Source organism: Neofelis nebulosa, chromosome 9, assembly GCF_028018385.1.
Source record: "Neofelis nebulosa isolate mNeoNeb1 chromosome 9, mNeoNeb1.pri, whole genome shotgun sequence".
NCBI classification, from domain to species: domain Eukaryota; kingdom Metazoa; phylum Chordata; class Mammalia; order Carnivora; family Felidae; genus Neofelis; species Neofelis nebulosa.
In genome coordinates, this window is record NC_080790.1 from 37972533 (window position 1) to 37998364 (window position 25832).

A 25832-nucleotide genomic window follows, 5' to 3' on the forward strand; every position below is an offset into this window, starting at 1 on the left:
TGCAGAGGTGAGGAGGTAGGGTTTGTTAAGCAGAAAGCAGATGTCCAGCAATCTCCATTTCACCTTGGTGGTTGAACTGAGGATCTGTGCTTGCCTTTGAATATACTGACTTTGTTGATAAAGTCATCAGAATAAGAAATAAGTATTTCAGTCAGTACTTCCCTTCAGTGGGCAAGCAAGCACCTTATTTATGCTGTGAAAAGCTTTCAGTCAGAATATGCATAAATAGAACCAGATTCTCTAAGGAAGTTTATAACCCTGAAAGAAAGCAAGTTGGCAGGGCACCTGGCTGGCTCAGTTGGTAAAGCATGTGACTCTTGATCTCAAGGTCATGGGTTCAAACCCCATGTTGGGCATAAAGCTTTAAAAAAAAAAAAAAAGAAAAAAAGAAAGAAAAAAAAAAAGCCAGCTGGCTTCTACCATAAAGTATGCTGCTTTTAAAAAGTCTGAGCCCACACCCTACAGCAATTAAATCAGAATGTCTTAGGGTGAGACCCAGACTTTGGTATTAAAAAATATATACCAAGGGGCACCTGGCTGGCTCAATCAGTAGAGCATGCAACTCTTGATCTCTGGGTTATGGATTCAAGCCCCATGTTGGGCACGGAGCCTACTTTAAAAAAATGTATATACTGATTTGAAAATCTATTTCAGTGTGCAGGCAAGGATGAGAAGCGCTGTCCTAGTGGAATTTCTCAATTTTGGTTGACTGTGTTTTATAATATTAACGTGCTTGGAATTAAGGTTTGAAAGCTGTTGAGCCTATCTGGAAGCCCCTGATGACACAGAGAGCTGACGAGTGTCACAGTAGTCTTTCTTTTTTAACCCAATAAATATTTGCCAGTGAGGTGGTGATGTGAAACAAGGTCAGACCCAAATAATTTGAATCCCTTCTTTCTTCTCTGATGGGCCAGACATTATGGGATGCATGGTATGTCAGGTCAGCTGGACAGAAGGAAAGAGTGTCACTTTGAAAAGTATTAAGAAGCGGCAAAAGCGTCAAGGATGTGGGGCACCTGGGTGGCTCAGTCGGTTGTGTGGCCGACTTCAGCTCGGGTCATGATCTCATGGCTTGTGAGTTTGAGCCCCGCATCGAGATTTGCGCTGACAGCTTGGAGCCTGGAGCCTGCCTCAGATTCTGTGTCCCTCTCTTGCTCTGCTCCTCCCCCACTCATACTCTCTCTCTCTCATACTCTCTCTCTCTCTCTCTCTCTCAAGAATAAAAAAAATTTTTTAAAAATGCCAAGGACATGGACAAGATTGTGTAACAAAGGGATCTGCCCTCCTGAGGCTCCCAAGGGCAGATGCCTGGACGGTTGATGGAGCTGCTCTTGCTGCAGAGTGTGGGCAGATAGTCTAGTCCAAGGCAAATCTCATACTTTCCAGGAGAAGCCACTGAGAATAACACCAGGACTGTGGAGGAGCAGTGCACGGTGCTGGTGAGGAAAAGGGGGATATGCAGACCAGAAAATGAAGACCAGAACAACCCCAAGCATCTGTACCCAGCAGAGCACAAGTCCCATGGAACCAGGCCCAGGCAAACGTGTATGTTCTTAAGATACATCAATGAATGTTCATTTATTTTGAGAGAGAGAGAGTACACATGAGCATGAGTGGGGGAGGGAGAGAGAGAGAATCCCAAGCGGGCCCTGTACTGACAGAGGGTTCAATATGAGTTGAGTTTGGGGCTCACTCCCATGAATCATGAGATATGACCTGAGCCAAAATCAAGACACTTAACTGACTAAGCCACCGAGGCACCCCTTTAAATGAAAGACTTAAAAAAGAGAATGTAAACCCAATAGTACTGATTAAAAAGCAAATTATCTACGTTGAAGAAAACATAACGACATATTTTTTTCTTCTGACAATACGGTAAGTTTGCTTTTTCTCTTTCCCTTTACAGTAAGAATTCTCTAAACTGCCTGCAGTCTTGAGGACACCCTTCTTTTCTTCTATGTGGTGGTGAAACCGAAAATCCTAATTATTCCATGATCAGTGCTTTTGTCAAGAGGATACTGAGCTTGATGTCATCACATCGGACTGACACCAGGAATTAGTGTGATGTGGGCTTGCTGAGCTGCGCGTCAAAGCAAATTTTACGTAATGAAGTAAAAGTGATCAAGTAAAAAAAATCTCATTAAATGCGTCTGTGAATTTTGAGGAAATGGAAATGACCAAAATGCACATTATGAACACCTCAATGTCACAGGTAAGTAAATTACATCTCTGTTTTAGCAATGTTGTACAGAAGATGTCCAGGATGTCTAACAAGTAAGGTCTTTTCATTTTCCTTGCTAAGAAACAGAGACTGAATGGGATGGGTTGCATGCCCGCCAAATATGCAAAGAAATAAGAAAAGTCTAGTTTGTCTTTGGATAAAGGATCAGCAATCTTCTACGTCTTCTGTGATTGCATTGCAGTAGTCATAGGAGTTAAGAAAGTTGATTGAAACTCCATTTTTCGAATCGAAGTACCTGAGAGCTAGGGGGCACATTTGTTGTTGCTGCCACGCTGCAGTGGACTAACTATAGGAAGACTAACTATAGCATGAATAACTAACTACAGGAAGACCTGACAGAATCGGTTTTGCACCCTCGGGGGCCAACACATCTGTTTCCAGAATTTCCCCCTTTTGTTAGCCCACAGGACATTTGAGCTGCACTATCTGAATCTGGAAATGTGCAATATCTGAATCCTTAAGGGAAGGATACTGTATGATAATGCCTGCTTGTTTGTGTGGTGTGCCCACCCCAGTTCAGTGGCGGCTAGTTTCCACTGAGCACTGGTGTCTTTGGGGGAGACCGAAAAGCCCTCATTTTTGATAGATTTAGAAGTACTCGCCTGTCTTATCCTGAACTTGTGAGATTCAGTCTCCGTGGGTGCTTTCGTGTCTGCGCACCGTGCGCGAGCTCACATTCCTTTCTGTGCAGTTGCTTTCCTAACCCAGTTATACGCGTCCTCCCATTTGTCATTCATCTGCCTCAATCACCGGATCTGTGTTTCAGTGACGTCTATGTCATGCTGGTGTTGTTACGTAATCATTCTCATTTTCATTGTCTGAACTCCTAGAAAACACAGTCATGCTACTCAAAGTGCTAAAAGTTAGACTAGTGTGGTCTCTCTAGAGAGCACAACAGTTAACCCACAGTCGAAGACAAACTGTTGGCGCCCCCCGGGGGCTCCATTGCTTGGGCGTCTGACTCTTGATTTCAGCTCAGGTCATGATCTCAAGGTTTGTGGGATTGGGCCTGGCGTCTGGCTCTGCATTGACAGTGCGAAGCCTTCTTGAGATTGATTCTTTCTCTCCTGCTCTCTCTCTGCCCCTCCTCTCCACATGTGCACACGCTCTCTCTCTCTGAAAGATAAATACACATTAAAAAAAAAAAAGACTATTAACACACAACTACAGTGCTCCTCAGCTGCACACATAAGTCCTATCATTCAGAGTGATGTGGCCATGCATGATTCATTATTTTGAGTCACAAAATATAGACCAGGGGTGGGGTGGGGGTGGGGACAGCAACAGCAACTATGGAAAGTAGTCAACTTCTGAAGTTCAGTCTCCACTCAGACTTTTCTCCCAAACTCCACGCTTGCAATCAACTGCCTACCCAGTGTCTCTGTTTTGATGTCTTGAAACTTCTCAGCCTTACCAAGTTCAGACCTGAGCCCCCGATGCTGCTCCTAGAACCACTCCACCTTCAGCCTTCCCTAATTCAGGTGGTTCCATTCTTCCAGCTCTTCAGGCCGGCTTGGAAGGCTCCTTGATTCCTGTTTTCTTAGCAGCCAGTGCAGTAGGAGATCCTGTTGGCCCCATCTTCAAACAGAGCCACACTTCCTGTTATCAAATCCAGCACCAGCCACTGTCACTCTCCCTGGGTTTCTGCAGCAGCCTCCTCCCTGCTCTCCCAATTTCTACTCAGCTCCCACCCCTGGGCAGGTTCTTAGTACGATGACCAGAGGGATCCCTTTGAATATGTAAGTCAGAATAGGGGCGCCTGGGTGGCTCAGTCAGTTGACCTTCTGACTTCGGCTCAGGTCATTATCTCAAGGTTTGTGAGTCTGAGCCCCACGTCGGGCTCTGTACTTTCAGCACAGAACTTCAGATCCTCTGTCCCCCCTCTCTCTGCTCCCCCATGCACGCATGCACACTCTCTCTCTCAAAAATAAATAAACGTTAAAAAAATTGCTTTAAAATATGTAAGTCAGAATAGATGTCACTTCTCTAAAACTGCCAAGGCACATCATGTTACTCAGAGCAAAAGCCAAAGTCCTTACACTCACCTCTAAAACCTGTGTGATCCGGGCACCCTCCTCATCATTACTTCTGACCTCATTTCCTTCCAGGTTCCCGGCCACATGGAATTCTTCCTGCTCTTTGAACACTGCAGACTTGGCCCTGCCTCAGGGACTTTGCATAATTGTTTCACTGGAAAACTTTTCCCAGATAAACATGTGACTGTCACCTCTAGGTCTTTTCTCAGATGTCACCTTCTTTCCATCCGACTTAGCATAGACACCTACCTCTTACCCTGAACTTCTTCACCCCATCGCCTCTTTTCATATAAGGCACTTATTTATTGGGCTCACTGTTTATTGTCTGTCTCGTCCACCAGAATGGGGCAAGAATTTTTGTCTCATTTGTTCCCTGGTATATTGAATGCATTTAGAATAGTGTCTACTACATAGTAGGTGCTCAATAAGTGTTTTAGAATGAATGAAGAAGGTGGTCACCATCCTCTGTTTGGATTATATCCTGGGAAGTGTGGCTGTAGTTGTCGTGAGGTACAGGGTCCCCAGAATAGTGGTGAGTGGCGGGCTGAGGTCAGGGGCCTAGTGGTCACCTGCAGCTATGTCTCACCTCCTACCCTAAATGGTGCTAGCCAGGTTGATCAAGGTTGCAGCATTGTCTGGGGAAGAAGGTTCAGAGGAAATAGAAGTATTAGAAGACAATCAGATCCCTCAAAGGTGGTCAGATAAGCGGAGTGATGGCAGAAGGTTGTGCTAGGTTGGGTGGTAGAGAATGCCCTTTGAGAAGATGACGTTTGTTTGTTTTTTAAATGTTTATTTTTGTGAGGGATGAGGAGGGGCAGAGGCAGAGGGTGGCGGGGGAAGGGGGGGTGCGGGGCACAGAGGCTCCAAAGCAGGCTCTCCACTGGCAGCAGAGAGCCCAATGCGGGGCTCGAACTCAGGAACCCTGAGATTAAGACCTGTGCTGAAGTTGGATGCGTAACTGACTGAGCCACCCAGGTGCCCCGAGAAGATGACACCTGAGCAAAGGACTTGGTGACAGGTCCTGGGTGTGTGGGTCAAATCCTAGTTAGGAGGGGGGAGGAGGCAGCAATGGGATATGGTAAGTTTATTTCTCTGCTTGACAAGTAATGCTCTAGAGCTCAGAGTCCTCCATGTGACCTTCTGTACCCATTGAGCAGATGAAGGAAGAGAGAGAGCTTGAGGACCACGGGGAGAGTTTTTAGAGGCCAGCTCTAGCTGTGCTGCTGTATATCACTACTGCCATCAACCAGAACTCAGCCCTGCTTCAGCGCAAGGCATGCCGGGAAATGTGGCCTGCCTGTGTGCTCCAGAGGAAAAGCGAGTGAGCACTCGGCCTCGTCTCTGCCACACTAGAGACCTTGCACAATTCGGGGCGGATACTCAGTGTGAAACACATGGAGCAAGGGGCATCCACTGGTATGGATGGAGGAAATGTGTGGCCTAGAGCAGCCTTTCTGGAAAGGAATGTGGAACTGTCTTGCTCCATCTATCGGAATTTATGCGACAGAAACGTGCGTACAAACATGAATGTACAGGAAAGACTTTGCAGTATAGTTTTTAATAATGAATAGTTGGAAACATTGGACAAATAATGGTTTGTCTATAAAATGGGATACATATAATAACTTAGAAATGAAGATAGATCTCCTTATATTATCATTTGAACATATGTCTAGCGAAATGCAAATTATAATATCTCAGAATATTCATACACTAATTTTAAAAATAAGCAATACTTGCATGTGGCCCCAAATTCCAAAGGTACAAAAGGCTGTGCATTGCACAGTCTTTGCTCATGCTTTGGGTCACTGAGTTCCTGTCTTTGCAGGCACCTAGTGCTACCAGTTGCTTGTATCTCCTTGCAAAGCATCTTACACATACGCCAGCAAACGCATTTATATGGGGGCACACTCCCCCATATATATGTCTGTGTATTTTTATTGCCCCCTTTTTTATACAAATGCTAACTTACTACACATGTTCTTCTGCACCTTCCTTTTATCACTTAAAGATTTAACTTGGCAACCATTCCATATCACTACATAAATAATTCTCTCGTTCTTTTTATGGCTTCATCATATTTCCATATATGGATATACAAAAGGAATTACTTTTAAAAATAAGTATTTTTACATAGAACTGTATAAAAGGTATCCTCAAACTTCATAGCTCTTGCAGAAGTCAAATGACGTCCATGTGGTTATACTTTTTCCGTCCTCATCCCTGCAGCTCTGGACGACTGACCCCTGACAAGGATTCTCTCCTTGATCCAATTTTAATCAGGTTCCTCTGGGCCTCTCTTTGACTAAATCTCAGCTTTGACCGCCCCATCCTGTGTCTGGCCTTCCCAGCCCAGTCTCAGCAAAGAATTCTACGAAGTCGGTTTAGTGAGAATCTCCTCACCTTTGACATCTACTCAAATTCCTCACGCCCTACCTTTGATTCTTGGTAAAGGCAAGAATCGTTGATGTCCCCTCTTAGTAATTTTCCATCCACCGACACTCTGTTGGCTGTACATCCCCACTTGGCCTTGGATTCAGAGTTGAGCCAGATCTTGCTCCCCGGTTGCCATATCCCTATTGCAATAGCCCGAATAAAGTCTTCCTTACTGTTTTAACAAGCGTCAGATGATCTTTTCTTTAACTGCACTACTACTTTCTTGAACCCCTTCTTCCTTTGTCTTTCTTCACACACACTCTGCAGGTCTCCTCCTCCTTCTCTGGCTGTTCCTCCTCCTTCTCCCACCCAGCCATCATGTGGTGGTATTTTTCAAGGCCTAAACCCCATCTCTTCTATTCTCTACTCTCTGCAGTGATCTCATTCATTATAGAGCATATTAAATCACTGGCTCATAGATAGTTATCACTAGCCCAGGCCCCTGCCGTGGGCTTTCACTTGACTGCATAGACTTTTCCTTAGATTTCTTTTTTTTTTTTTTTTTTTTTTTCCTCTTAGATTTCTTGACGGGAACACTCAGCCCCAAGCTGTCTTCCCAAGCTTGTAATTTCCCTCGGCCGCCACGCTCTCTTTTGCTACAGCGTCGTGGACCCTGGGCCCGGGGTGCTTTTGCTCTCGATGGCTCAGTGTGCTCAGTTAACTGCTACTCATCATTCAGACCTGAGCTCAGTCAGTCCAGAGCCCCTCAGAGTCTTCCCTGTCCCTGCCCTCTTCACAGGCCCAGATTCCACTTCTGTGTGTTTTCATAGCAATACCTAAACCTCTCATTCGTGACCTCCCTTGAAAAAGGAAACATCGGGGCGCCTGGGTGGCTCAGTCGGTTGAGTGTCCGACTTCAGCTCAGGTCACGATCTCGCGGTCCGTGAGTTCGAGCCCCACATCAGGCTCTGGGCTGATGGCTCAGAGCCTGGAGCCTGCTTCCGATTCTGTGTCTCCCTGTCTCTCTGCCTCTCCCCCGTTCATACTCTGTCTCTCTCTGTCTCAAAAATAAATAAATGTTAAAAAAAAATTAAAAAAAAAAAAAAAGAAAAAGGAAACATCAGGCAGATCTGGGTTGAGAGGTACCATGTGAAGTGACTGTTTTGGACTCTTCAAAAACATCAGTATCATGAAAGAAAATACCCACGGAACAGTGCTTGATTAAAAGAGACTGAAGAGATATTACCCTTGTGCGGGCAGTCTCTCAAAGCCATTATTTGGACAGCTGGGGACATTTGAATAAGGACTGGACATTGGATAAAAGTATTGAAGAAATGTTAAGTGTCTCGGGTTTAATAATGATATTGAGTTAACATAGAAGAATGTCCTTCTTAGGAGATACATGTTGAAGTGTGTAGGGTTGAAGTCTCATAACTTACTCTCAAGCAGTTCAGGAAAAAAATGTGTGTTTATATATGCCTATACCTATATCTAAGTTTAGATATGTGCCTATACCTATTCTTCATATACATGTATATTTATACATAAGTACATGTATATATACATGTTACATATAAACAGGTATCTACAGCTATATCTGTCTAGAAAGAACAAATACGGAAAAAGGCTGAGAATTGATGAATCGAGGTGAAGGGTATGCTGTACTGTCCTTGCAGCACTTTGTAGGTTTGAAATTTTCCAAAATAAAAGGTTGGGGGGAAATGAATGATCACATAAAGTACAAGAAGCGTTGGAGAAGAACTTCTTGATGACTGTTGTTCAGGCCATCATCATCCTCTTTTTTTTTTTTTTAATTTTTTTTCAGTTTATTTATTCATTTCGAGGGGGAGAAGGGCAGAGAGCGAGGGGGACAGGGAGAGGGAAAGAATCCTAAGCAGACTCGGCACTGTCAGTGTGGAGCCCAATGCGGGGCTCAAACTCACGAAACATGAGATCATGACTTGAGCTGAAACCAAGAGTCAGACGCTTAACCGACTAGGCCACCCAGTTGCCCCTATCATCCTCTTTGTTTTTAGCTACAGTCCAGAAAAATTACTTTTTCTAAAAAAAAAAGAAAAAGAGAAAGAAAAAAAAATCTAAGACACAATATAAAGTACAATCCAACTGATAACACCTTAACTTAAATGGCTCAACATCATTTCAATCCAGTAGCCTTACAAACTCTGGATAACATCATTTTCTTAAATATTCCAACTCTACTTGGCCAAGTACCACTCACACATTCGTCTTTCAAAAAGAAATTAAAAGGAAAAAGATTTGGTGGCATTATTGTTGCTGCTCAGTATCTTAAGCCTTGACTATATACAATTCCCCTTTTGTTCATTTTATTTTACTTATTTATTTATTTTTATTATTATGTTTATTTTGAGAGACACAGAGAGAGAGACAGAGGGAGAGAGTGAGTGGGGGAGGGGCAGAGAGAGAGGGAGACACAGAATTGGAAGCAGGCTCCAGGCTCTGAGCTTGCCAGCACAGAGCCCAACGCGGGACTCAAACCCATGAGTGTGGGATCATGACCTGAGTCGAAGTCGGACGCTCAACCGACTGAGCCACCCAGGCACCCCTCGTTTTGCTCATTTTAAAGATGAAACAAGGACTCTGTTAATCTTGTGCTAGTCTTGTCTGGGGAGGGACAATGCTTTCACCCTTGCTGTGATCCCTCACACGGTTCCCATTTTCTGCATATGCAACCATTTACTCAGATGCAGATCCTGTAGCTTACATCATGTCATGTTTATGAGCTCTGCACACTGGTTGCATCCTTCAGGCTTTTAATTCCTTGCAGTTCACCCCTACAGTTTCCTGAACCATTGCGTGTGAAGAAGAGAGTTGGTTTTCTTCTTTTTGTTGTGAAGGGATTACCCACTCCCCACCCCTTGACTGCCATAGCACTGAATGGAGAATTCAACCTTCTTTCCCAACAAGATAGGAAAGGGGGAAGGCATGATAATAGGAGGACAGAAATACCACGGTTTTTTTACCCACCAAATTAAAATTTTATATTTCCGCTTTTTCTGATCAGATGCCTGTCCTCTATTCAATTGCATGTATGTACCTGTGACAGATCTTAATTTAACTTTTAAGTGTTCCTTGAGAATTTGGGAATTTTATGACAGCATTTTATTAACGTCCTCTAAGTCCGAAATTTTCATTAGAGGATGTTGGTTTTTGTCTCTCATGAATTTATGGATTCACATCGTGCACAGGAAAAAATTATGTGGATGTTCTTCCTCATGGGGAGATGCCTTTCCTGCCCCTGCTCCCCAGGCTGCCATGTGCATGGGGCTTTCCTAGGCATCAAGGCCACCTTGGTTTGGAGAAATGCCAGAGGTGGAAGCATCAGCTGGGCCATGCTTTCATTCTACTTGTCTACATTTGATTGAAGTCCAAGAAAATTTCAGTTCATGGAGAAGACATCTCATAATCTGTGTTCATGGAGAATAACACCAAGTGGAATCACCTTGAAACAGGCTTGTAATAGCTGCACAGAGCAACATGGCCTTCCCCCCACCCGCATTTTCACATAAAGGGGTCAGATTTCCAGAAGAGTAAGTCTGCCTATTGTTTTTAAACCACTTTAAACTCATTGTCTTGGTAATGTCCCCAGCCCTGAAGAGAGGCTGAAAGTCCACCTCAACTTGAGCAGATAGTGACCTGGTCTCATTAACTTCCTTTGGGAGAGCTGTTCTCTTACTTCCCATTTAAACCATAGATCCTGAGGCACTGGGTAACTCAGTCCATTAAGCGTCTGACATCAGCCCAGGTCATGATCTCACAGTTCGTGAGTTTGAGCCCTGCATCAGGCTCTGTGCTGACAGCTCAGAGCTGGAGCCTGCCTCGGATTATGTGTCTCCCTCTTTCTCTGCCCCTCTCCTGCTCATGCTCTGTCTCTCAGTCTCTCAAAAATAAATAAATGTTAAAAAAAAATTCTTTTTTAATACAAAATAAACCATAGGTCTTATCCAGCATTTTGTACCTACCAGATTTGGCAAGGGGAAAAAAAAAGAGATTAATTGCTTAGATCACAAAGCAGAGTTAGGCAGCTACCAGCTGGCCCCCAACATTCGCAACCAAGGCAAGAGTGTAACGGAGGCCCTGCACCAATACATCCAATATTTACAAAGTCAAAGTGACAAGATGCTAAATGAAATATGTCTTATCCTCCTCCCATGATAAACACATATTTACATTAACAGAATCAAAAAACATGTATAGGGTGCCTGGGTGACTCAGTCACTTAAGCATCCGACTTCAGCTCAGGTCATGATCTCATGGTTCATGAGTTCAAGCCCTTCATGGGGCTCTCGCACAGAGCCAGCTTTGGATCCTCTGTCTTCCTCTATCTCTGCTCCTCCTCAGGTCACATGTAGGTGCATGCACTTCCTCTCTCTCTTTAAAATAAATAAACATTAAAAAAAAAAAACCCAATGTATAAAGCTGTGGCTATAGATGATAAAAGTTGACAGCATATCATAGGTGACTCCATTTAACATTTACTGCTCATGTCTGGGTGATTGATGATGGTTGGAGGAATAATAAAATAAAGACAAGTAGAATTCAGATTTATTAAATATTTTGTTAAATTATTTTTTGCCTTCATTTCAGCAAAATCCCTGACTTGTTAAAATCAGGATTTTTACTGAATTTGAGAAGAAGCAAGAAACTGGGTGCTAAGTGGGTGCTTTTCACTCTTGTGAAATAAATACATTGTTACGCAAGAACCCATGGTAGTCACAGTATCATACATTTCTGGTGGGAATGTAAAATGGTGCCACTGCTTCAGAAAACAGCCTGGCACTTCCTCAGAAAATTAAACATGGAGTTACCATATGACCCAGCAATCCCCCTCCTAGGTATATTCCACCCGAAAGAGTTTATTTTTTTTTTTTAATTTTTTTTTTCAATGTTTTTTATTTATTTTTGGGACAGAGAGAGACAGAGCATGAACGGGGGAGGGGCAGAGAGAGAGGGAGACACAGAATCGGAAGCAGGCTCCAGGCTCCGAGCCATCGGCCCGGAGCCTGAGGCGGGGCTCGAACTCACGGACCGCGAGATCGTGACCTGGCTGAAGTCGGACGCTTAACCGACTGCGCCACCCAGGCGCCCCATCCACCCGAAAGAGTTTAAAACACATGTTCACACAAAAGTTTGTGCAAGGGTGTTCATAGCAACATTATTCATAATAGCGCAACAGTGGGAAAAACCCAAGTATTTATCAACTGATGAATAGACAAACAGAACGAGCTATCACTGTATGATGGAATATTATTCAGCCGTAAATAACAAGGGGTGAGGGGCGCCTGGGTGGCTCAGTCGGTTGGGCGTTCGACTTCGGCTCAGGTCACGATCTCGCGGTCCGTGAGTTCGAGCCCCGCGTCGGGCTCTGTGCTGACAGCTCAGAGCCTGGAGCCTGTTTCAGATTCTGTGTCTCCCTCTGTCTCTGACCCTCCCCTGTTCATGCTCTGTCTCTCCCTGTCTCAAAAATAAATAAACGTTAAAACAAAATTTAAATAACAAGGGGTGAAATACTGCTACATGCTACAACATGGATGAACCTTGAACACATCATGTTAAGTAACAGGAGGTGGTCACAAAGGACTATATACTGTATGATTCCATTTATATGAAATGGCCGGAGAATAGGCAAATCCAGAGACAGAAAAGTAGATTCACGGTTGCCAGGAACTAAGGTGAGGGAGGAACGGGGAGCGAATGCTCATGAGTGTAGGGTTTCTTTTTGTGTGTTTGTTTCGTTTTCCCTTTTTATTTTTATTGTTTTAAATGCTTCAAGTTTTTATTTAAATTCAAGTTAGTTAAAAGTACAGGGTTTCTTACTGGGGGTGATAAACATGTTCTGGAATTAGTTGGGATTATTGTACAACTTTGTGAATATACTATAAACCAAATTAATAGGTTGAATTTTAAAAGGTTGAATTTTATGGTGTGTGAATACTATCTCGAAAAAGATTGCTATTAAAAAAGCCCACATGGGGCGCCTGGGTGGCTCAGTCGGTTAAGCGGCCGACTTCGGCTCAGGTCACGATCTCGCGGTCCGTGAGTTCGAGCCCCGCATCAGGCTCTGTGCTGACAGCTCAGAGCCTGGAGCCTGTTTCGGATTCTGTGTCTCCCTCTCTCTGACCCTCCCCCGTTCATGCTCTGTCTCTCTCTGTCTCAAAAATAAATAAACGTTAAAAAAAAAAATTAAAAAAAAAAAGCCCACAAATTTTGGGGTGCCTGGGTGGCTCAGTCGGTTAAGTGACTGACTTTGGCTCAGGTCATGATTTCGCGGTTCATGAGTTCAAGCCCCGCATCAGGCTCTGTGCTGACAGCTCAGAGCCTGGAGCCTACTTTGGATTCTGTGAGTCCCTCTCTCTCTGTCCCTCCCCTGCTCATGCTCTGTCTCTCTTTCTCAAAAATAAATGAACATTAAAAAAAAAAACTCACAAATTTTAAAAAGCTAGCTCGTTCCCTCCTTCATCCATTAAGTCTGTCAGTCAGACGTTTATTGAGCATCTATAAAGTGTTAGGTAGTGTTTTAAGTGCTGGGATTACCTGTATCAGTGAACAAAACAGACAAAATTCCCGGCCCTTGTGAAGGTGATAAATTAGAAGAGAGCACAAGCAGAAAATTTTAGTTCAAGTGTTAGAAGGAGGATCTGGAAGAAGTAAAATGTTTGCAAGTAAGTGTGTTGTCAAAAATTGGTGGGAAATTTCATAACAGAGTCTCTGTTGAGTCTCTGTTGGGCCCAGAAAAGAACAAAAACAATCCTCCTAGCGTTCCTGATAATTATAGTCATGTTCTCAGATTTCAGAAAGCATGGGAATCTCTGGAAAGTCTGAATAAGAATGGAGATTGCCCAGAATTCTGGTTCCTTAGGCCTCTACATTTAATTACACTTTTCATTACAGAGAATTTATTTAAAATTTTTTTTTAATGTTTATTTATTTTTGAGAGAGAGACAGAATGTGAGTAGGGGACGCGAGGAGAGAGAGGGAGATGCAGAATCTGAAGCAGGCTCCAGGCTGCTCAGAGCTCAGATGCAGGGCTCAGAGCCTGATGCAGGGCTCAAACTCACAAATGGTGAGATCATGACCTGAGCTGAAGTTGGACTCTTAACCAACTGAGCTGCCCAGGCGCCCTCATTATGGAGAATTTAAAACAGATACAAAGGTAGGCTAGAATGGGGAACACCCATCCAGCCCCAGTGACAACTCTGGAAGACCAACTGCAATAAGGACTGAAGGGCCTTTCACCAAGGTTCTCAACCTCATCACAATGGACACTTTAGGCACTATAATTCTCTGCAGGGGCATGGGGAGGTCCCAGGCACTGTAATGTGTTTATCACCATCCTGGCATCTACCCACTAGATAACCAGTGGCATCCCAACCCTCAGTCATGGAGATCAAAAATGTCTCCAGACGTTGTCATATGTCTCCTGGACGAAAAAAATCACTCTTGGTTAAGAACCATCACTTTATTTTTAAAATTAATGTATTACTATTTTCTTGATTGAAGTATAGTTGACACACAGTGTTACATTAGTTTCAGGTGTATGACGTAGTGATTCAACAGTTTTATACATTGTGCTGTGCTCACCACAAGTGTAGCTCCCGTGTGTCACCAGGCATTGCTATTACAATACCATTGACTACATTTTCTATGCTGTACTTTTCATCCCCCTGACTTATTCCATAACTGGAAGTCTGTACCTCCCACTCCCCTTCCTCCATTTTGCCCATCCCCCCACCCCCTCAGCTCTGGCAACCATCAGTTTTTTTTCTGTACTTATGAGTTTGTTTCTGCTTTGTTTTTTTTTTTTTTTTTTTTTTTTAGATTCCACATATAGGTGAAATCATATGGTATTTGTCTTTCTTTGTTTGACTTATTTCACTTAGCACAATACCCTCTACATCCATCTGTGTTGTCACAAATAGTAAGATCTCATTATTTTTTTATGGTTGAGTAACATTTCATTGTGTATAACATCTTTTTAAAAATTTTTTAATGTTTATTTTATTTATTTTGAGAGAGAGAGTGAGCAAGCGAGCAGGAGAGAGGCAGAGAGGATCCCAAGCTGGCTCCACACTGTCAGCATAGAGCCCAATGTGGGGCTCGAACCCACAGACTGTGAGATCATGACCTGAGCCGAAATCAAGAGTCGGATGCTCAACCAACTGAACCCCCTAGGTGTCCCTATACCACATCTTATTTATTCATTCATCTCTCAGTGGACACCTAGGTTGTTTCCATATCTTTGCTACTGTAAATAATACTGCAGTAAATACAGGGTGCATATTATATCTCTTCTAATGGGTCTTTTTTGTTTTCTTTGGATAAATACCCAGTAGTGGAATTATTGGATCACATAGTATTTCTAATTATTGAGGAGCCTCCATACTGTTTTCCACAGTGGCAACACCAATTTAGATTCCTACCCAACATGCACAAGGGAAGAACCATTGCTTTAGATGATATTCTAAGTCATGTTTTTTCTGACTCTTGGCCTGTCCCCATTGGATTAGCCATCGGTTCTGTTACTTAGAAAACTACTGACTCTTTGGGCTGCAGACTAAGAACAAATTGTAGTTCATGACTCAGCATACTGGACACATAGTAAGGACCCTTTCTCTGAGGAGACTGATTGGAGTCAAGGTGCTGGTCCAACCTGTGTGGTCCACATTGCCTCCTGAACCCACAGTCATACTGAACATGGCACTACATCCACCATCCTACATTGGACACAAAGTTGAGGACCCTGCTTCTGATGCAGAAGCCTCCACTACATGCAAGACTTGTGACTTCTGCCAAAAATTGGCCCCTTTATTTAACAGTGAAGGAATCCACAGGACAGGGGCATTGGCTCTACCCATTCTTGATGGATTGCCTACATTGGACCTTTGACTCTCGTTTTTTTGGCTTCCAACAGTGCTTCACCATTGTTACACTTTTTTAGGTTATGATGTTGCTGGTCCAGTCTCATTAGCTGACTCTAGGCATACCATTGTGGTGTTTGAAACCAGACTATCATGTATTTGGCTTTCTGGATCATTTGCAGGTTGACAGTGGTGCACCTTTTGTAACAAAGCCTGCAAAGCCACCCAACAAGGGACTGAGAGTCCAAGTATTCAATGAATCTATATGCTCTCTATCATCCACAGGCGTCTGGTATTGTTGAGCTTTGAAACACTCTCCTCGGAAATCAACTCACAAAGATTTCAGACTCTACCTCTCTCGTCTCCTCCTTGTCTAAATACCTTAGTAAGGCAGTTTGGTCACTGTGATGTTTCTGTGGTATGTCAACTTGGCTAGACTAAACCATATTTCTGAATTCCCATAGCTCAGTGTTGGCCTCCTCTGATGGCAGATTGGATACTCATCAATGTCATAGCATACCAGCCTTTGTGAGGGAAAGCCATTCTGTTGAACCCAGGCATGGACTCCATTACCCACTATGGCCAAGCCATCTCATACATGGACTATTCCATGTACACTCTTCTCACTTGTACATGGGCCTATTGAGCATTGGCATCACCACCTGATTAAATTTGTGAAAATCTATCATCTGAATTTTGTGCAGGCCAAACATATAAGTTAAATGAAAATATGTTGGGGATCACCAGGTCTGCATCTTTTGAGCTTTGGATGGTGGTGGTTCTGGATGGTGGTAGCAAGAGATAGGGATTCCCCCAGGGATAGGGCATTGATTTTTGGTTGAGTATTTAAGGTAGAGGTGGGGAGGAGCAGTTCTAGAATCTTTCACTTGACCTGTCCCATCACAATAGGCTTTATTCTTTGGGTCAGGAAAGAAATGTGGGGATTTCACCAGCTGGGAAATATATCTGATGTGACTGGGGAAATAACCACAAGATTAGTTCAAGGTCTCACCTGGCCCACTGTGAGATGGACTTCAGCCAAAACTCTATCTGCCGATCTCCATAAGCTCTTTCCTTTCCATTGGATGATGGGGCACTTTGGCTTTCCAAAGATTAGGTTCAGATATGAGGCAATATCCACAATATGGCAGCTAGTGGGATGAGCACAGCTTTAAAAATGACCAGAATCTGATTCTTGGCCTCACTTTTTTCCAGTTTTTTTTTTGGGGGGGGGTGGGGAGGGCAAGGGGAGGAGGAGAAGAGGCAAGGTTTTTAAGCTCTCTGAGCCTGTTTGCTTATCAGTAAGATGGAGCTAAAAATACTTATCAGATTGTTGTGAGGATATGGCAAGACCACTTACATCAAGTGTTTTAAGTGCTGCCTAGAATGTAGTCTAATGACCATGAATACCATTTACTTCTTTTTTTTTAATGTGTTTTTAAGTTTATATTTTGAGAGAGAGAGAGTGAGAGAGCCGGAGAGGTAGAGATAGAGGGAGAGAGAGAGAATCCCAAGCAGGCTCTGCACTGTCAGTATGGAGCCTGATATGGGGTTCGAACTCACCAACTGTGAGATCATGACCTGAGCTGAAATCAAGAGTCGGACACTTTAACCAACTGAGCCACCCAGGCGCCCCCATTTACTTCTTTTTTTTTTTTTTTAATTTTTTTTTTAACGTTTTTTATTCATTTTTGAGACAGAGAGAGACAGAGCATGAACAGGGGAGGGTCAGAGAGAGGGAGACACAGAATCTGAAACAGGCTCCGGGCTCCGAGCTGTCAGCACAGGGGCCCGACGCGGGGCTCGAACTCACGGACCACGAGATCGTAACCTGAGCCGAAGTCGGCGCTCAACCGGCTGAGCCACCCAGGCGCCCCCCCATTTACTTCTTTTGGAAGGAGAGTGCAAACCTGAGTTGTTATCATTCCTTCATCAATATTTTGATAACTTACATTCCATAGCATTTTGATTTTTCTAATTTAATTTCAAAGGTTTTACATCACTTAATTATTCATAATATTTCTTGAAAGTAGATTTGAGCTGGTACAAACCCCCCTTGAGATTTTAGATACTTAGACCCAGAGAATATAGATGATTTGCTCCTTATTTTCACACGATGAGCCATACAATTTAACTTACATTTTGAAAATACATTTGTACTCCTATTCTAGAACTTAATTTAGCAAGTTATTTCTTTTAAAAGTTGGTGAGAGTGTAAGAAATTTTGCTCCAACCAGAGCTACTAGGAGTATAAACTGGGAAAGCATGTCTGCAAGATTTAATACAACTAAGAAAAATACCAATAACTTTAATGCAGCAGTTCATCATCTAGAAATTCATTTATTTTGTCCTTTTTGTAACTTAAGTTACTTACATGGATCTTTCACTTATAGCCTTTATTTTTCTCTAACATGAGCATTTAGGGCTATAATATCTAGACAGTGTTTGTGATATGGTAGCATTATCATTGTTTTTCATTTCTGCATCCTAAGTGATTTCCACTTCTTTGACACATGAATATTGAGAAGTTACTTCATGAGGAGATGCCTGGCTGGCTTAGGGGGTAGAGTCTGTGAGTTGATCTCAGGGTGGTGAGTTTGAGCCCCACGTTGAGCATGGAGCATACTTAAAAATAAATAAAATAGAAGTTATTTCATGAATTTGCAAATATGATGTTTTTCTACTTTTCTTTTGGTTAACACTTTCTAACTTAATTGAATTATGGTCAAGGAGTGACACCAATCCTTTGAGATTTGGTGAACAATGTTACGTGGGATCTTTTTTCGTAAAAGCTCGATGTGAAATTCAAAACAATGTGTGCTCCACAACTGTTGTTCCATTTTTGCCCCAAAGATAATGCCTTTGGCTGCCAAGTTTAGTCAATATAGTAACATCTTGATCAAAATATTACAGAAAGTGATGTGTAAAATATCCCATGGATAGTAGCATTGTGAATTCCTGCTTGTAGTTCTGCCCATTTTTTATTTATATACGGTATTTTATGCTATTCAGTTAGGTTCACAGAAGTTTGTATTTATTTCATGTTCTGGTGAATTAAACCTTTTATCATAATGGAGTGATCCTCTTTATCTCTAGTAATGCTTTTTTGCCTTAAATTCTATTTGGTCTGATAATAACATAGCCACATCTGCTTTCTTTTCCTTAGTTTGTCTAAATACATCCTTTTGCATTCCTTTACTATAAATCTTTTAAGTGAAAATTTTCAGTTATTTATATTATGTATATTCTATTATAATTTATATGATAATCAGTGACCCGTTTGGAATACTTTGGTCATCTTCTTTTGTGCTTTATATTTTGCCTTTTCTTCTAGTTCTATTCATCTTTGGCTTCTTTTGTACTGGTGAAATACTGTTATAGAATTCCTTTTTTTTTTCCTTTGTACAAGTGTGGGATTTCTATTTCTAGTCTAATAATTCTTACCTTAGGTATTTTGACATTCACAATTAACTTATTAAAGTCCAAAATTAGTGAATAGCTTTACCATCCTTCACATCATGCAAGGATATTTGAATACACTAGCCTCACATCCTCTCCCCCTTATTTTGTTGTTCATCTTGTTATTTTAAGCCTGGCAGACATTTTTATTATGTTTTGCACCACAAGTGTTCTTCATTCTTTCCTTCGATCTTTTTTCTGGATTGCTTTCCATCTGTACTGCAGCTCTGTTGGAGGCAGAGCCTCTACTTTGTTGGCTTGGAATGTCTTCATTTTGCTTTCATTCTTCAAGGGTACTTTTATTGATTGTAAAATTCCAAGTTGACAGTCTGTGAAAAAAAAAGCATTAACAGGGTGGCTCAAGACCGCTATCTTTAGAAAGGACTGCTTACAAGGATGGCCTGAGGCTGGCATGTGGGTCCTTGGATTTCAGAAGTGTTCCCATCATTCCCTGACTGACAAGAATGGCTTACTGTGTCGAAACTGTACCATATGGTCTATGTTGAACATCTGCTCTCCTACTGGGAGTCTGGAATTTTGATCTGTGCTAGACAGAGGTGCCTACGTTCCCAGTTCCCAGTACAAATCTTACACCCTGAGCCTCTAATGAGCTTCCCTGATGGACAACATTTTACACGTGTTGTCACAACTCTGCTGGAAGAATCGAGCGTGTCCTGTGTGACTCCCCTGGGAGAGGACTCTTGGAAGCTTGCACCTGGTTTCCTTTGGACTGTGCCCCACGCACCATTTCCTTTTTTGTTTGTTTCTGTTTGTTTGTTTGCTTGTTTTTTGTTTTGCTTTATGTCTTTTTACTATATGGAATGAGTCCGACTATACGAATTGCTGAACCTGAAGGAGTCCTGACACACCGTCATTTCACCTCAGAACACTGGGTATATTCCATCATTTTCTGGCTTCCGATCTTGCTGATGAGAAGTCAGCTGAAAGTCTAGATGCTATCCTGATACTCTCAGCTCCAGCACAGTGGCTGTCATACGGTGGGAACTCAAATACTTGCCCAAAAATGGTGAAGGAAGGGATTCTACAAGAAGAGGCCTTAGAATGTTAAATACCTAGAGACATTCCTGCTCATCATAACTTGTGACCCAGGCTGCCTGAAGGATTACTCGGGCCTGGAATTGAGCAAGAAACTTTCTCCAGGAAGAAAGATTCTTTACAACACACAAATAGGGGCACCTGGGTGGCTGAGTCGGTTAAGCGTCCAACTTTGGCTCACGTCATGATCTCATGGTTCGTGAGTCCAAGCCCCGTGTCGTGCTCTGTGCTGACAGCTCAGAGCCTGGAGCTGCTTCGGATTCTGTGTCTCCCTCTCCCTCTGCTCCTCCCTGCTTGTGCTCTGTCTCTCTGACTCTCAAAAATAAACAGTGAAAAAAAAAATTCTTTTTAAATACAATACATCAATACATAGATACATACAAAAAATTATTTTAGAGGAACTTGGGCAGCTCTGAGGCACCTGTGGGGTCTGCTGGACTCACAGGTCAATTGTGGGAGGCACAGGCTGAGAGCCTTAGAGGCTGAGGGTCAAGGATTCCTAAGATACCTGTGATGCAGCGAGTGGAGTTTAAGGGCCAACAGGTGGAAGAAGCTGGAGGTCCCTGCTTAGTTTTAGGTGAGAAAGAGCAAGTCTCTTGTTTGGAATGGCTGGGAAGGAAGGTACAATAAATGCAAAATCTGCAGGACGGGGTCAAAAAGTGGGCCAAGTCGGTCTTGGAGAGAGGCTAGGAGGCTTGTGGAAGTAACCCCTTTCATTGCTTCCAAGGTCTCTTGCCCCAGTCCATCCTGAGGGAGGAAAGGAGTACCAGAAATGAGTACAGATTCCCAGAGCTTGTGTTCCAAAAGGGAGCTCAACATTATGTTGCATATGACTGCAATTCTCTGTAAACACTTTTAGTTGGTCTACTCCTGCTCTTCACCCTGCAAGATTTTTTTTTTTAACCTAACCCAGACTTGCTCTCAGGGGTCCTAATTCCACCCCAAGGCATTTTTGACAACAACCAGAGGTTGGGAGAGTTATACCCTGGGGCAAGATTGTAAATGGCCCCTGATCGGGATGCAAAACAGCCATTTGCCAGATCAGACTGCGTACTGCATTCCTGATAGCCTGTTAAGCTCAACCAAGAAACATCTTCTGGATACCTCTCAGGCAAAGCCGTGATAACCAACCACTGGGGCTACCCTTTGGTTGTGTTCACAGTTGTCTACTTGCCTTCTGCTAGGATAATCTGGTTTGTGCAGGAACCAGATGTGATTTAAAAGGGGGTATGATAGGCACCTCCACCTGCACATTCTTTCATCTTTATGGGTGACGCTAATTTGTTAGGCCAATCCCCCCTGGGATGGAATATGGTTTTTGACATACTATTTTGGTCAGGGAGGCAGTTTCGGAGGCTTCCACTTGACTTTTCCCCCTACAGTGGTTTTTCCCTACAGGCTGAGGACCATATGGGGTTATTCTGATTGGGAAACATGTCCATTCCAGTGATCTATTTGTGGATCAGGGAAATGAGCATCCGGTGGATCTATGGGCACAGTGGGTCCACTATGACTTGGCCTGGCCCAGGATGCCATGTATGAGCTGGGCTCCATAATGATGATACTTCACGTCTCTGCTTCTCAGTGTTAACTCATCCTGTGTCCGACAGGCCTTGAAATATCTGGTTATTCTCCTTTCTTCTGAGGTCCCTTTAGAGGTCCATTTGGAGAGGGACCATCACTACCATATACATTTGCCATGACATTGTAGGATCCTTCCTTATGCAGCTCAGCCTCCCTTCAGTCAGAGGTCTGATGGGCAACTGATCATAATTTTTTACTGGGACGGCTGCCTTGAGCCTTTATCATCCATCTGATTCCCTTTAGTTGTATAAATTAAGCTATATCTTGCCCCCTAGGAATACTATGTTCTAATACCATCTCCATAATTCTCTATGGGAACAGACTCCTCTGGCTGCTGTGAATTACAACTGTTCTTGTCATGTATTATAGTAATCTTACCCACCTTGCGGCTGGCAGTGGCGTGCCATCACTGGCCTCTATTATTTTGAGATTCTGTCATCCTCATCAGAATTAGAAGCATACTTCTTTCTGCACGGGCATCTCCCATCAGCCCTGGCCTAGAGAGGAGCAGCCACTGGACTTTTTACCCATGCTGGTGGCCATATTCACTAGCACATTCCTTATCACTTGGGAAAAATAGAATGTTCTTCAGGTCCTCCTGTGGACCACAGCCACCTGGTGGGTTTTCTGTCCTCAGTAGCCTGTCTACACCAGCATGCCCACTTCTCTGAGTCTTTTGATCTCTTCAGCCACTATTTGCCATGGCAGTGCTGGCAGTTCTGTTTCATTTAGTGCAAGCCATTGCTTTTTCTAAGCTTCCATGAGCCAACCAAGTAGAGCATAAATACCACTGCCTGCTCCTTGCCAGGGTGTTACATCCTGTACCACATAGCAGTGCTCCCAATTCAATCCACTCTCCTTCATCCAACTTCATGGTTTGCCTCCCTTGATACAACACAAGGAGAATCCAGTCCCATGTCAATTCTCCAACTCCTGCTGGACTCACTGGCCATGTCCTGCAGTTCCACTGGTGTTCGATTCCTTCTCCCACTTGGTAGGCCTGCTGTCTTCCCGCTGTGGCCAAGAGGACTGCAGTGTGGTTGCTCCAGCTGGGAGGGATCAAGACAAGGTAAGGCCTGGCTGACGGGTTTAGCAGGCAAAGAAACAATGAGCTACTTTTTCAGATTGGGCACTTTATTACTTATATAGAGAGTGAAAGTATGAGCAGTCAGAAGTGTCAGATCCCTATGGCCCTTGTGCAGGGTGACACCAAAACAAAAGAGGCCAGATGACAGCAATGTGGATGATGGAGGGCACTGTGCCAGACTGCGGCTAAGGATGTGCGATGTGGCAAGAGCGGTGGTAGGCAGAATTTGAAGGTGGCCTTCAAGATTCCCACCCCCTGCCGTAATGTCCTGTCTAATCCTCACCCCTTGAATGTTGGTGCCAACTCTATAAACTATAGCCAGCGTTTTATAGTCTGTAGTGGTCCTCATAGGAGGGTGAGACCTAAAGCCCCCTGCCTCTCTGGAACCAGGGAGGCAGGTGATAAACTGTCTCATGACAGCTCCTCAGAAGACTGCCTATCTTGCCATAGTTTAGGGGGTTAGAAGGTGTTCCTCCACGACATGCATCAGACTTCAGTTTAGCCTTGCCTACGTGGGCTATGTGGAGACATGCAAGGTTGCCGGGGCACTATAGTCGAGATGTTTTACCTCACCACCTCTGGACCTCCATATATCATGGCTAAGAATTCTTTTTAGGGGCTCCTGGCTGGCTCAGTCAGGGAGCATGCAACTCTTGATCTTGGGGTTCTAAGTTTGAGACCCACACTGGGTGTAGAGGTTACTTAAAAAACAAAATGAAAATTAAAAAAAACAAAAATTAAAAAAAAAAAAGCAAAGAGAAACTGCTTCCGATTCTGTGTCTCCCTCTCTCTCTGACCCTCCCCCCATTCATGCTCTGTCTCTCTCTCTCTCTCAAAAATAAATAAACATTAAAAAAAAAAAAATGAAAAAAAAAAATGAAAAAAAGAGAAATATAAACCACGCCATCAAATACTATAGTTAGTTGTACTGATAAGAGCTTAGACCAAATCCTTTTTCCTTACTTTAGGCAACAGTGAATGAGAATGGCCACCTCCGTAACTCCTCGTAGGACAACCAGGCTGACTTACAAGAAGATGGACGGCAACCAGGCTTCCCTTCCAGGCCCAGGCCAATTTAACATGTCATTAATTTCAGTGCCAGAAGAGGTGTTGGTTATTACACATACCCTGACTTGACTGGTCAGCAGAAAATCCAGGCAATGTGATCATCCATCACCACTGACACTGGATAGTTCGGACTGTTTATGAGTGGCAGGTGATTATATACCTGATATTAACTGTGAACAGTACTATTCACTTGGGGCAAAGGTATATTAGCTATCGTAGCCCAGCCCAACCTCAATACTGTGTCCTGCCCATGGTTACTTAGATTCTGCTAATAGAAGGTTTGAGTCATCTCAGCAGCAGCATTTTATTTATGTGAGGTCAAGGTCTAATTCTTGCAAGACCGGGGGGTTGGGAGGGGCACCTAGGTGGCAGGTTGGGTGTCCTCCAGCTCAGGTCATGATCTCATGGTTCAAGAGCTCAAACCCCACATCAGGCTCTCTGCTGTCAGTGCAAAGCCCACTTCAGAACCTCTGTCCCCCTCTCTCTGCCCCTTTCCCTTGCTCTCTCCAAAAAATAATAAATAAATGTAAAAAAAAAAAAAAAAAAAAAAGACTGGGAGTTGGGATTAGCTGTGTAAAGGAAATTTAAGTACCAGAAAGAACCTATAAGAGAGAATACTTTCTAGAAGAATACTTCCAAAGTGTTCAAAGAAGGAACTCTCAAGCATCTATCAGCAGGGTCAAGAGGGTGAGACAGATTCAGCAATCCAAGGGAAGTGTGTGTGTGTGTATTTAGGTGGAAGAGGGAGATCAGCAATAATAAGATAAGCCTAAGTAGAACAATAAGTGTCCTGAAAATTAATTTTTTTGATGTGTTGGGCAAAGATTCTCTACTTTTAAAGTCCTTAACTTAAGGTGTCCACTAGAATGGGTGTCCTGCAGTTAGGGCACAGGCAGTGGGGACTATGTGGTACAAAGGTTACTCCAAGATGACAGAACAAGCCAGGTGTTCTGCGGCAGGAACCAAGAGGTCTAAGGTATTCCTTCCCACCAGCCCAGGTGGTTGCTCTCCTTTCACGGTCACATGATTGGTATATCCAGTCCCTGCAATCCATTGGCTACTGTCCATGAATCAATAAAGATATAGCAAGGTACATTTTGGAGGGTTTATTCAGGACAAGCACACCTGATTCCAACTCTGTTCACTGGGAAGAGTTCTCTTTTTCGTGCAAAGTTTTAAACAGTTGTTTTCTGTGGCTGCACAGCTGCAGGGGCCAAGCACATTCCACTGGTCTTTAACTTGGCTGATCCATCTGTGAACCAGGCCCAGGCATCCTCAGAGACCTTGGTGGACTAGTGCCCCCAAGAAGCTGGAGGCGCTGGCCCAAACTTTCCTTCTGGGGTTGCCGTATCTGGGGATGTCTGGCCACATTTTTATGCAGCAACCTGACTCCTTTGATGCCTGGAGGCTCTAGTCAGCAGAGCAGTTAGTCACTGACTTTTATAGTTTCAAAGGCTTACTGGGACTAACTGGTCAGAGGGGGAGGGCAGGGCAGACAGCCCACAGGAAGGTGGTCAGAAGCACTCCTGCCTGTGTCAGCTCTTCCATCAGTGCGGTGGTCTCTTCCCCATGTCCTGCACTACCTCACCCACACCACCGGCCTGGGCTGGGGCGCCTGGTGGGTCCCACATGGGTACTGTTCCCCCTGGCCCTGTCTTCATTGTAGCGTTTTCCCCACAGGGCTTCTTACCATCAAGAGAAGTTCTACACACGCTTGAAACGCTGCGTATCCCCACACCATGGAGGGTGCATGACCCGGGGTGAAATTGTGCCTGTGGGCCAAGGTCATTCTTGGAAGGGGACTCAGCACTGAACTACCAGCAGTTAAAACCCTGGCAGCTTGAGGAATGACCACCTTGGTCCTGATGGGGGATTTGGGGAGGCACCCACAGGTCTACTCTGCACCCTAAAGTCATTGTGTTCACACTGCCACTACAGCTGAGACTCCAGTAGGCGGTCACACCATTCTGGGAAGCTGTCTGCTTCTAGGAGATATGGCATGTGGTAACATCAGGGAATTTCGTGAT

General features: G+C 43.7%; 1 protein-coding gene and 1 non-coding gene across 3 annotated transcripts in view; both read left to right on the forward strand.

Annotated features, from left to right (window-relative positions):
• The window catches only part of CHCHD5 (coiled-coil-helix-coiled-coil-helix domain containing 5), a 44035-nt gene that overhangs the window by 8281 nt on the left and 9922 nt on the right, over nt 1-25832 (forward strand). For both annotated transcript variants that reach the window (XR_009248424.1, XR_009248425.1), the window contains exons 4-5: nt 1387-1545; nt 1907-2212. The gene's annotated coding sequence lies outside the window, so the exon portion shown is untranslated. Of the gene's footprint in view, nt 1-1386; nt 1546-1906; nt 2213-25832 lie in introns of those variants that run through there.
• On the forward strand, nt 284-356 carry TRNAK-CUU (transfer RNA lysine (anticodon CUU)). The gene has a single exon. It is a non-coding gene; the product is annotated as a tRNA-Lys (tRNA).